At 39.1% G+C, this 12,874-nt stretch overlaps 1 long non-coding RNA gene across 1 annotated transcript; it reads left to right on the forward strand.

Moving 5' to 3' along the window:
• Positions 1-5,003: 5,003 nt before the first annotated feature.
• On the forward strand, positions 5,004-12,494 carry LOC109368529. The gene is made up of 3 exons (XR_002116657.1): positions 5,004-5,065; positions 7,195-7,280; positions 11,301-12,494. It is a non-coding gene; the product is annotated as an uncharacterized LOC109368529 (long non-coding RNA).
• Positions 12,495-12,874: the final 380 nt, after the last annotated feature.

A 12,874-nucleotide genomic window follows, 5' to 3' on the forward strand; every position in this document is an offset into this window, starting at 1 on the left:
AATGAGAGTCTTACCCTGGAAACACCTGCCGTTCTCCTGCGTAGTGATGGTAGAGCTTCACTGGTCACCTTTTTCTCAGCTTCCAGGCACAGCCTTTAACTCTCAGTGCCGAGTGTTTCAGTGCATGGACAGCCTATATAGCCTGTGGGAGGATGCAGGCAGAGGTTCTGGGGCCCTGGTGTGAGTCTTTCCTCAGTAATGGGTCTGAGCCTGAATGCTGGGGATAAAGTCCCCAGAGCACTGTGGGGAAGCTTCTCAAAATGTTTCAAAATTTGGCTCCTGATTCAGATCAGTGTTTTGCTGAGAATCCTTCCTGGCCCTCCCACTGATATGTTTTTGGATGTTGAGCACTATATTCCTTGTCTGTGCAAGTGTTTTCCTCTAATGCTGTTGTGTTCTTTCAGACAGGAATTATTTGGAAACAGCTGGGCTTCTAAGGATTCTGATGTTTTCCATCTGAAGTTTATATAGTTCTGTGCCACTTTGTGAGATATCAAATCTTGTCACCATGGTGCAGTAAGCTCTGCCTGCCCAAATAATCATAGACTCATAGAATCATTAAGGTTGAAAATGACTTTTAAAACCACCTGGACCAACTGTCCACCTACCACAGGTATTGCCACTAAAACATCTCCATGGTTTTTGAACATTTCCAGGACGGTGACTCCACTACCTCCCTGGGCAGCCTGTGCCAGTGCTCAGCCACTATTTCAGACAAGAAGTTTTTGTAATATTCAACCTGAACCTCCCCTGACGTGACTTGAGGCCATTCCCTCTTGTCCTATCAACAAGCCAAAGGGATCAGGATCAGTACCCAAAGTGTTCAAAAAACAAACAAACAAACAAACAAAAAAACCAAAAAACTTTCAGTCAGGACAATAGCAGTTGCAAGTTATCTGAAATTATTGCAAATGTAAAGACTTTACGTGCATCCTCTTCCTTCTGTTCTCCCTCAGCCACAGGGCTTCATATGCACTACCGCAGCTCTTCCTTTTATTTACTCAACTGTGTAATAGACTCAAAGAGTTTCTTTCTCAGAACCACAGGCAGAAAAAGTCCTGGTGCGACTGCTCAAGTGAGCTGTGCTCTACTCTGCACTAAATCAAGGGCAAGTCAAACACTTTTTCTTAATCTAAATTTGAGGTTACATGGGGTTTGTAAAGGCAGAAAAAAAACCCACTGCTAACAAAACCTCAAAGCACTGAGTTGACGATGGCATTCATCACAGGCAGTTCCATGAATATGCATTGCTGTTTCCTTCCAGAAGGCTGTATTACCTCAATAACACAGAGAGAGATGGATAGAGAGGGCACACTAACCCAGTTAATGGATAGCAATCTGATAAAGGAATTGCTAAGGTTGGTCTTCCACAATTCCTGCTTTTCCCAGCGTGGATATCTGTCTACATGAGAGCTGAAAAGCTGCAAGGCATAGAAATGACCTGCTGTCATTTTACCAGAAGAGTGAAAAATAAGTGTCTTCCTGCTAATACCAGCTTCTGGGGAAGGTAGTTCCAGAACAGAAAATTGCAACAGTTTCCAAGCAAAAGCCTGAGTAAGGTTTTGCCTGCTGCTGCTTATCTTTCATGTCTGATGCAGCTGTATCTTGTTCAAGGTTGGGAAGCAGAAAAATTGGATTCCTCTCAGATGGGTCGTTGGGATTGTCCTACTGAGAAAACAAATCTGAGTTGTCTACAGCAGCAATCTTCTCTCTCTACCTCTTCTACACCCAGAACAGACAGTTCTTGCCTTTTGCTACACATCCAGACTGACAGCCATTTGCTTGATTGGAGAGACCGTTGCCATCTTAAGGTTCACTTTCTAGGAAAGTTTAGCAAAAGCAGAAACAGACTCCCTCACTGTTTCATGTTTTACTTAGGAGTTGTAATTCACCTTACAGCTTTTGAAAGCAAAGCTCAGAGTACAAACTGTGAAACGTACGTACTAAACAGGAAAGAAACCAACCCTGATAAGAAAAGTAGGTGAGCCTAAATCAAACACACCAGATAAAAACACTTTTGAGGAAGTTCAAAAAGCCATTATGGGGATATAGATCCAAATCTTGCAGGTGGCTTTTCTTTTTCTGATAAGCAGAACCAAATCCCTACATCTAACACTCTCACATTTGAAATGCCCTAAGCACAGTGCATCACTGAGGTCTGTGGTGAGAGCTGGGCTCTATCCAAATAGACATCAACACACTGCTCATCTACAAAGAACATGTTTTTTTTTTGTCCTGCCTCAACTTGGGGCTGTGTCCTGCGTAAGCCACAGGATGTGCTTAAATGAAAAGGTGCAAGTCATTGCTGTGAAAAATATGAGGTCTGTTCCAAAAGTAATGCCTCCTATTTACTATATTGGCCCATGACATTAGAGGCAAATGTTGGTGTTATGGCAGTAGGGGCTGAACCTTCCCATTACATGTTGTTGCTGTGTGACAGATGGCAGCAGAGGGGAAGTTTGACAGAACAGTTTCTGATGTGGAAGTGCATATGAAGCAAAGGTGTATAATTGGATTTCTCTACGTGGAAAAAATGGCACCCACTGACATTAGCCAATGCTTGCTGTATGTTTACGGAGACCAAACAGTGGATGTGGGCCTTAGCATTTTAGTAATGATGCTTCGAAACGCACATACTGGTGCAGAATTTTATAAGTGCAGTATGCAGGTTCTTGTTTATTGGTGGTGAAAATGTATAGATAATGGTGGTAACTATGCTGAAAAAATTATGTTCTGTAGCTGAGAATTTGCTCTATCAAATAGCGCTATTTTACTCTTTATTGTAGTTTCCATAGGAATAAATAGGAGGTATTACTTTCAGAGCCTCCTGTGCATGTTATTTCAGCTATAGAATAACTGAGCTTTGATCCAAACACGTATTTGTGACTTGGCCTGTCAAGCACAGAGTGAAGGACTGATTCACAGCCCAGGGAGATGCTTTACAGGCACCAAGGGCTTTAAATCAGGACTTTAGTCACGGGGCTATGCAAAACTCAAGGGTATGTAGATAAAAATGCCTTTGGAGCAGGTAACAACAATCTCTGAGGATCTGGAAGTCAGAATGCAGATTTCAGGAAGGTAGAGTCAAAACAACTGCCAAGAAGCCAGTCGAAACACACCCTGTTTAAATACCAGCCCCTGATGAAGCATCTCAAGAGACAAGGTGTCCTCAAGTTATCAAGCAACAAACTAAGGATACTTGAAACAAAATTATTTTAGAGATATTGCATTTTCTTAAAGAAAGTGGTTCCAGCCATTAATTAACTTGTTCTTTTGTTTTTAATGTTCTCAAAAATGGCACTTTATCTCAACAAAAATATCAGAAAAATCTTTTACGTTTTCAGTCAGCTTTCTAAAAAAAAATTTTTTTTTTTTGAGGGAATCTGTAACTTTTTTTTGTCATCTCAAACTCTTTTAGCTTCTGATGTAAAATTATGGCGTAGCTTGTGATCTCCAGCTAAAGACCCCATCAAACACAAGAGTAGCAAAAAATTTCCAGTCTCAAGTGCAGAAGCAATGATAATATGTATATATGTCAGCAGTATGTCCAGCAATTACCTGCAATCACTTTTCTCTCTGCCTTTCTCTCTAGTAAACAGGCAATGCTTTATTAATTTAATCACAGCTCTCTAACCTCCTCAGGTGGTGAGTGATCTGACAGTGGTGAAAGGAATAGCGTGGCAGAGAAAGACCTCCAACCCTTCATTTTATTGATTCAAAGCATGGCATCTTATTAAATAATATCTTAATTGCCAGCAGCTCCAGAGCCTTTGTGGATCAGAGGTTAATTTTTATTTTCTCTCCCTTGCAGCAGAACAGTGTTTCTTTAGCAGAGCATGTCTGCCTTCAGTCACCATGTGTGGTGATGAACATGGCTGAAGGGAAATGGTATTTCAGAGTTTTGGGGAACGTCTCCTCTATTTTCAGTTTCAGTGGCCTGGTAATTATAAAACTGCTCCCACACACATTGTTCATTTTCATTAAAACTAGACAAGTGTAATCAATTCTTAAGCTTATGTTTGGTGATCTTTTACATACTGACTGAACCAAACTGCTCCAAAACACTGAAGCTTTTATTAACACTGGAGAAACTGAGAGTCCCACCAGGAATGCAGTGAGCCATCCCAACTCCTCCTGCACAGAACTGGCCTTTTAATAAGAAAAGTAAAAGGCACCATTTCCACTCTGTCTTCCTCAACCAAAACAGCTGACTTCATATCATCCATCAGGACGTTAGAAATTATATAAACCCATCATTTACCATGAGCAAAAACAGATCGAGGCTGGCTATGCAGCCTGAATTTTGTTCAATATTTAATGACGCATGTGTTGCATTCTATTTCATCTGTGGCGGTTTTCAGCCTCTTTATTTATTACAATCAGCTTTATTCCTAGTATTAGTTGTACTTTGCAGTAAGAACATACTCCCAGCTGCTTTAAGGTGTTAAAGAAACCATTTACAGAGTTAAAGAGAGAAAAGGAGAAGATGAAGGAAAGACAAGATGGATGGAGGGAGAAGGAGCAGCAGTGGTATTTACCTATCTGTTTTAAATAATGGAACAGAGGATTTTTCAAGGTTCTTTTCGTTCCTATTTATGATTTACTCTCTATGCTAAAATATGAGAATGTTTTATAATCTTAATGACATTTTACTTCACCTGATCACTATGAGCTGAAGCAGTGTGGTTAGTCCAGGGGTATGACCAAGAGCCATGCGCCTCATGGCCCTTGTTAAGGCACCTCAGCTAGGTGCTCAGACCTTTTTGGCTCAATGAGTCAGTCAGATTTTGGTGGGGCTAAAGTCATGGAGGAACACCAGAGATTCGGTGCTTTGGCTTCTCCTGTTACATTCTGTATGGGATCTGTTGAGTCATGGCCTGAACCACTGATTGATCATGTGAGGCAAGGACTGGATCAGCCGTGGGAGCACAGGTGAAGGGGTGGAACCTGGTTCCACCTCTCCTAGACCCCATTTAAGGGCTGACTACCACTAAGGAAAGTTTTCTTTCTGGAAATCTCTCCTTTGTAGTACTTTTTCATTGCAAGCCTAAATCTTCACATACAGGTGAGTATTCCTTCTCTGTTTGTTCCTTTGCTATCTAACTATGGTATTCTTTTCAACTGCGCTTTGTTGACTGTACACACCCTAATTGCTTTCCATTTTTATTAAGAAGCATCTTCTAAGGTAGGTTAATGTTAATGTGCTTCTTAGCTAACTGCAAGTAGGACAGAGTTGTTTTTTTTTAAATAAGCCTTTCTAAAATTGACTTTTTTTGCCTTCCAGACTTTTTTATCATTCTTGGAAAGTAGTCATGTACTGACTGAGAAACTTCTCTTGATATTATGGCAGCATTTTCATACTGCCCATTTTTTCTCATACCTTTTCAAATTCTTGGTGATGTTAGCGTTGGGCATAGCCAAATTATAAAGGAATCTATGTTTGTACTTGTGCATGAAGCAAGGAAGGAGGTTGAGCTGAAGTTACCAAGTATTTTATAATGTAATTCTTTTATAAATTTTATATTTCTTTAGAAAAGAGGTGATGAGAATCTGTTTGTAATATCTGAAAAGTGTCCTACTTTTGGTGTTAAAGAAGCATTTTTTTGCTGAGATTAATGAACAGAGGTGCCATTTCAATGCTTGTGGTTAACATGAGTTACTAAAGGAAGAGATGAAGAATGATGTTGGATGGAAAAAGGGTGGCAGTTGTGCAGGATGCAGCTGTGAATGCACCTTGGGGAAGTGTTAAGTTTAATGGTAGTGGGAGTTACGTAGCTACTTGCAAGTAGACCTGTCCCTAGCACCCATGGTGTTCTCTGGAAGATGAGGTCAGGGTAGGGAGTCTGCTAGCTCTAGCAAAACTGCCTTGGCCTTGGGATGTGGATAGTTCTTCAGATCCCTTTTAATGGAATTTGAACTTTAATATGAAGCCTGACCTGTCATAATCTGTTTTATTGTAGCATTAAATAGCTTACTAAAATAGTATAATTAATGGTAATGACTGGATTTTTTTACATGTCCTGGTATAGAGATACTATTCTGATACAGCTTGATGCGCCTGGATAATGCTAGAGGGTTAGCACATTAGTTTCTATTATTGCTTACTGTTACGGTAGTGTTGTGGTTTCACTTATAGTAGAGCAACACTGTCAGAGACATGAAATAGACCTTTTAAAGAAAAAAAATGGATTGATTTGTCTTTAAAAACTTTAGGACCAGATTAAGTTCAAGGTGCAACAGGGAAAAAGAAAATCAGTGTAGAAGAGCCTTATAACTCCAATACAGCTGTTAACTTCATTTTTTTTTTCTGGAATTTTTGTTGGACCAGTTCAGTATACAAAGCTAGATGAAAACAATTAACTGTTGTGTTTTTTTTTTTATTCCAAGTAGTAAGTCAGCTTTGTGCTTGCTTAGCATGCAATTAAATTGTCGTAGGCTGCTTTGGCAATGCCACTCAAGGCCACGGCTCCATGAATATTTCTTTCAGCAGCAGAGCTAACTGGAGTCCATCTGCTCAAATTCACCAGGTAGCCTGTATTCTGCTTTTTTTTGATACAAGGTGAAAAAGAATTGGATGAAGCTGCCTTTTACCACACAATTTTTTTGTGAGATATTAATGTCTATGCAGTTATTCAGTGTAATTTACATGACATGCAGTAACATGCTAACTGCAAAAAAAACATTTTTTTCCCCTAAGCTTCCCAGTGGTACATGCCAAATAGTGGAAAATTTAACAAAGGTTTCCTTTAATATCACAGAATCAGAAATGACCTGCAAGCTCATCTAGTCCAACCATCCTCCCATTACCATTGCTATCACAAGCCTCTAAACCATATCTCGTAGATCATCATCCAGGTGCCTCTTGAACACTGCCAGGGATGACGACTCCACCACCTCCCTGGGCAGGCAAATTTGACAAATCATCAGTCTCATCAATGTATGTTAGCACCAAAAAAAGAAAGTGTGCCACAAAATGTTTGAATAGCAGTTACTTTCCAAAAATTTGTAGTCTGCTCACTGTGTTGAGAGTGGAGAATAGAAAGAAAATGAAGCACAGGTAAATTCTTTTGCACTGGTCGCATATCATAAAGAATTTGATCATTTTTACTGCTAACTATGAGTAGCTACATGCTGCCAATTGTAGACCTTCTGCCAACTAGAGCGATCCTAACTAATGTTTTACATCACAATCAGGTTTGCAGAATCCTCAGCGGGCAGCAGACAGCTTCTTTTGGAGAAGAAAAGGGACAGATCTCCAGTGTCCATGCTGCTTCTCCTAGGTAATCTCGTGGGGGTGCCCCTGTGTGTGCACATATTCACACACGTTTGTACAAAGAAGCTGATTTTTCTATTCTTTCTTTGGTTGACTGCATTGCCAGAGGGAAGGAGAAATGCTCTGTGGGAAAACGTGTGCCTGTAATGGAGGATTAATTAATGTTAGCAAGAAGGTTATATTATTTAGATCAAGACAATTTGTGTAGCTCTTAAGGGAATGGGAAAGAATATGCATCTTTTTAAACACCAAGAAAAAATACCACTGAATCTTTACCATTCTTAAGCAGGAGATGGAAGATTTTCCTTGATTAATTTTAAAAGATCCTGGTGAATTTCAAATACCAGTAAGGAAATTTGACTTGGGAAAGATAAAACTGGTATACTGTTCTCCAAGGTTATTTTCTCCAGTGAAGAGCAACTTGTGTGTGCAGGTTTACTTTGAATTAATAACTTGAAACCTAGAGAAGCAGACTGTGTCTTATTTTAATTGGGCCTCCTTTTTAACCAGAGTTTGTTAGAGTCTGACATCAGGAGAATTGTGTCAGTTTGCCCCAGATGGATTTAGGAACTGTATTCCCATCCACAGAAAGAGTATGATTTTTTGCATAAAAGAAAAAATGAGATCATCTGGGTAAAAGCAACTGTATGTCTTTGCCTTGCACTATCACATCTGGAGATGTTGGTCCCTGAAACAGATCAGCACAGAAGAGATCTGTGCTAACAGTGATGTTGAACTATGGAAGAAGTAGGGTGGGCATAGGTACAGAGGAGACCTAGAAAGTTGTTGTTACTCTTTTCATCAACATAATGGTAACTAGAACTTGATGTTGTCTTGGTTATGCCAGATGGAAGCTTTGCCTTTTGATTCTTTTTAGAAAGAACAGGTCTTCTAACAGGAATTATAAGATAAAAGTGGGGAGGGGAAAAAAGTGTTGAAACATTTACATGGTGTGGAAACAAACAGCCAGATATGACTAAATGAAACTTCAGTCACTGTGGCATCAAGGTCAAGAGCATTTTGCAGATCTGAACTTTTATATTGAGTGAAGAGTTGGCCTGGTCAAGTTATAAATATGCAGATAGATTGACAGTGTGACACCCCTGGGAAGCAATAAGATGTGGATATAGTTCTCAGTTCTACTCATATGGAGAGTTATTAGTGACCTTTAAACTGTAGAATATTCGTAAGCACCCAGTGAAGACACTAACAGGAAAGCTAAATGAGCTATCTATCTTGATGCTTTCTCTGGGGGAAATTGGGACCTTCTCATACAGGGAATGAATCTGGAAAGAAAAAAGTCCCAGACTGAAATGTCAGTGGAGGACAAAGTCATGAAGATCATAGCTCACAAGAGCAATCAAAGCACCAGTTGGAAAGGATTCCTTGGGCTGCTAAAATATGCCTAGATTTTCAGAGGGTTGCTTTGGTAAAATGTAAATCTGTGTAGAACAAATGTGCTTGAGCAAGGTATAACGTCATTGTGAGATAAGACAAAACTTTATAAATAAATAGTGGTTTATTCAACACGATTGCTTTACAATGACCACTACTAAAAGTGTAGTGCAATGTGGAAGAGTGAAAGATACCACGGAACTGGAGCTGTTCAGAATATTCATGAAGAGACAGAGTTTGTATTAACACAAACTTATTTAGATTTGACAGTCCTGAAGCTGATGGTGCAGATAAATTGTTGCACATGGATGAAACAGAAAGGCAGAGTAATAAAATGGTAAATGAAATTCAGTGTTGCTAGGTGTGAAGCAATGCACAAGAGGAAAAATACCTCGTGCTATCCATGCCATATTGGTTCTAAATTAGTCATTGTAGATTTCTCTGGAAAAAATATTCCTATAGTTGGCAGAGGTCAAAAACATCCACCAAATCTTAGTAAAGAAATATCAGTTATGATCAGAAAATCAAAAATGTCTGTTGGAAATTATGAGGAAAGTCATAATTGTCATAATCCCCACAAACTGTGGGAAACACCATTAATGCTGTCTTAAAATCTGGGCTGAGTCTGTATACAGCACACCACAAGCATAGGGATGACACAATTTGAATGTATGGATAAAAGTAGGACCTGAGGAGGATGAGGAGAGAGGGTTCAGGACTGTTCTCTTACAAGATTGAATTAATAGAAGATGATTAATGATTTATAATACTATTGACCCTTCCCATTCACTGCTGACCTCTAATGGAAGCAGAAGGCTGTGAGAGCAGGCATTTTGGTTCAACACAGTGGGGAGGTTTGTATCTGCTCATTTTTGTAGCTGCATTCCTTGAACAACTGCTTTCTGTAATTTACCTCTGTTAAATTCGCAATTTTGGAATATTCAGATTATCCACCCAGTAGCATTATAGACTATTAGGACTAAGCCACTTCTTACTTGCTGTAGTTGTGCTATAATAAATATATAATAAATATTCATAGCTTCATTACAGTTTATGGTTTTTCAATGTACTTACTAAGGGATTATTTTGGGGCTTTGTTTTAATGAGGCACAGAAACTTTAATAGTCCTTTCAGAGCCTTATGCAACAGTATGTTTTGCTTCTTCTAAGAGCTAAATAACTCTTGTTTTGAATGATTTAGTAGCAAACTCACTTAGTCGCTGTGTTGTGGTTCAATGGTCTGCAAAATTTTCTTTTTTGAAATACAAACCTATTATGTAAATACTGAAGAGCATCTTCAGGGAAACTAACTTTAATTTGCTTTAGTCTCTTTTTTTTTTTAAATTTTTGTTTGTTTCAAACTTTGCAAGATCACTCACCAGACTCTTTTCTTCAAGATATGCAAAACCAAATTGCTTTCTGACTGAAAGCACAAGTTTTAGCCCAGAAGCAATGTTTCAACTGAGTTGGACACCCTCTGAAAATTGAGAATAGATAAAGAGGGATTAACAGAGCACATTCCCTAGAAAGGATGTTAATGTGGTTTCGAACTGTGATTTCAAAACCTGGTCAACCTCGAGCACTTAGACCCTTTGTCCTTTTGCTCTTGAGTTTCCTGCTTCCTGAATGGCTCCTTTACAGCATAAACTGCAGATTTCAGGTTGGATAGAAGGAAAAAATTATTCTCAGGAAGAGTGTAGATGCATTGGCATGGGCTGCTCAGGGAGATGGTGGACTCTTCATCCCTGGAGGTGTTCAAGAATGAAGGTGTTCAAGAACGGTAGATACGGTACTCAAGCATGTGGGTTAGTGAGCAATGTTGGTGGTAGGTGGATGGTTGGACTTAGATGATCTTAGAGTTCTTTCCCAACCTTAACGATTCTGTGAACTGTCCTGAAACGCTGCTATCCACAGCACCTGAAGGTCTAAAATCAAATTTGTTAGAACCTATAGGAATAGATTTTTCTACAAGTCCAGTTTCTTCTGTAGAGAAGCCTGATTCTCTCCAAGGGGTTTATATGCTTCTGGAACATAATTCTTGAAACAAAGTTTTTAATCAAAAAACTTCTTACTTAATTAGGGAACCTTACAGTTAAAGGCTATAAAAGCTAAAGGTGAATGAATTCTGAAATAGCAGTTCCTGGCACAATTTGTAGAAGGTTTTGACCTTACAGATGTGAGCAGTCCATAAAACAGAGCCCTAAAATCCCAACAAAATATTTTGTAAACAGTTGGGGTGAGGTTGTGAAACTAACTGAACCTATTTGTCACACAGTGGTGTTTATTGAGCCATTAAGTCTATGTTATGAAAGGACAAGTCATTAGCAGAGCCACTGCCATGCTGATAGAAAGCAAATGTGTGAGAGGTGGAAATGGCTGGGGAGTAGTGTAACATTTTGGCTTATTTTTTTCCTTTTCTAAACATCAGAAAAAAAAAAATGAAGTGTTTAATTAACTATTTACTCTGAATTTAACAACTTTCCCTTAGTTCATTTGCTTAAGTGCAGCAGCAATCAAGAACACATTAGCTAATGTTGAAGCTCAGCAAGGGAAGAAGCTAGAAGCAGGTGCTGGGGTCAGTGTGTGGAGAATCAAGTGACCATCACTCTCTTCCTGTTTTAATTTGTCTGCAGGAGCTTTCTAGAGTCACAGTGGCACAGCTGGAGTCACCAGTCATTTCCAGATGGAGCTATGAGGATTGTTGTGAATAGATCCAGCTGGAAAAGGTCTGCAGTTGAGGAAGTGCGTGCTGATGACTGGAATATGCATTGTCCCATGAGTTTGTTCCCTTTGCTGTGTGCTTCATCCCTTGTTAACTAGCATGTGAGAGATTATGGCACCAAGCAGAAATTACGTGGGCCGGAGTTGAATTAATTCTCTTCCCTACATTCCCGTGAACAAATGAAGATTTCAAAAGCAACATGAAAGTATGTTTTCAGATTTTCAGAAGTTCAAAATCCCCCATGTTGTAAATAGTAAAATAAGTAGTGAAGAAGATATGAAAGGGGATATGTTTCTGGGTAGAGACAAGCACATTTATTAAAAAGAAAATGTTAGGGATCTGCAGGCAGGGAAGTGCCTTGATTTACCTTACCTACAGCAGTTACAGCTTGGTTATTTTCAAAGGTGGTTTTGTTGTTTTTTTTGATTTTGTATAGACTTAGACATGCTGATTGATCTCGCTGTTGCATCTCAATGGTGGCTGCATATTTGTTGTGAGCACAGGCAATTAAGGTTTCCCCACTCAGCTGAAACTGGAGGATCCCTATCCTTTGTTTAGGGGTAAGGGTTGCCTCTGTTATCTTCAGGTGTGTTCCTGCCATGATGAAGCATTGCTTGTGGAGACTTTTAGAAATGTTAAATGAACTTAGAGATATTCCAGTTTGTCTTCACTTTGACCATGATTCATAGCTAGTTACAAAGGCAGCTAGTCAATGTAGTAACACTGGGATGGACTCAGCATTCTGTATTTTCATACGGTTCTCTCTGTTATGAAGTTTTCTGCCAAATATCAGTTTACTCTAACAATTTATAGCTTTCCATTTAGGGACTAATTCATCCTTGGCTTAGAAAGAAACCCAAAGCAATAGCCAAGCAGGAAGAGAATCAGGAAAAGTGTCCCACACTGGTGGGGGAAATCGTAGTGCAGGAGTTGAAAAATGTCAGTTACTGCATCTCAGTGCATTAAGCAGACCTCATAGGCAAAAACTTTTATTTAATTTTTCTCTCCCTCTTGGATAGTTATATTTCAGTAAAAGCATGTTTAATCTTGGCCAATTAAACTTCCTAGTACTCAGCACTTAACAGGTCTTTTCTTCCTTTTTTTCTTTCCCTTTTCTATATTCTTTTTTTTTTCCAAAGAGAAACATTTACTGATAATAAACTTTTCAACCTAAGGAACTCTTTTGAATTAAAAGGGATGGTAGAAGGATTCATTAAAAATAAGTATGAGCTTGATTTTTATTTTTTTTTTCAGGCATTTTAACCTTAACTGATTTTTCCTTTAATCCCTGGGTGTTTAAAATCAATTGCCAAAGGAACCTGCTTCTTTCACTTGCTTGCAATGGCAAGCGCAAGTAACTCTGCAAGAAAAGCCAACATTAGGCATTGCTTTCTGGTGATGTAAGAGAAAGGAAAGGGTATACGGTATCTTCAAAATGCCCCCTCTTTAAGAGAACAGTGAGAGTTCACAAACACTGAACTCAAG

Source organism: Meleagris gallopavo, chromosome 7 (genome assembly GCF_000146605.3).
Source record: "Meleagris gallopavo isolate NT-WF06-2002-E0010 breed Aviagen turkey brand Nicholas breeding stock chromosome 7, Turkey_5.1, whole genome shotgun sequence".
Taxonomy (NCBI): Eukaryota; Metazoa; Chordata; class Aves; order Galliformes; family Phasianidae; genus Meleagris; species Meleagris gallopavo.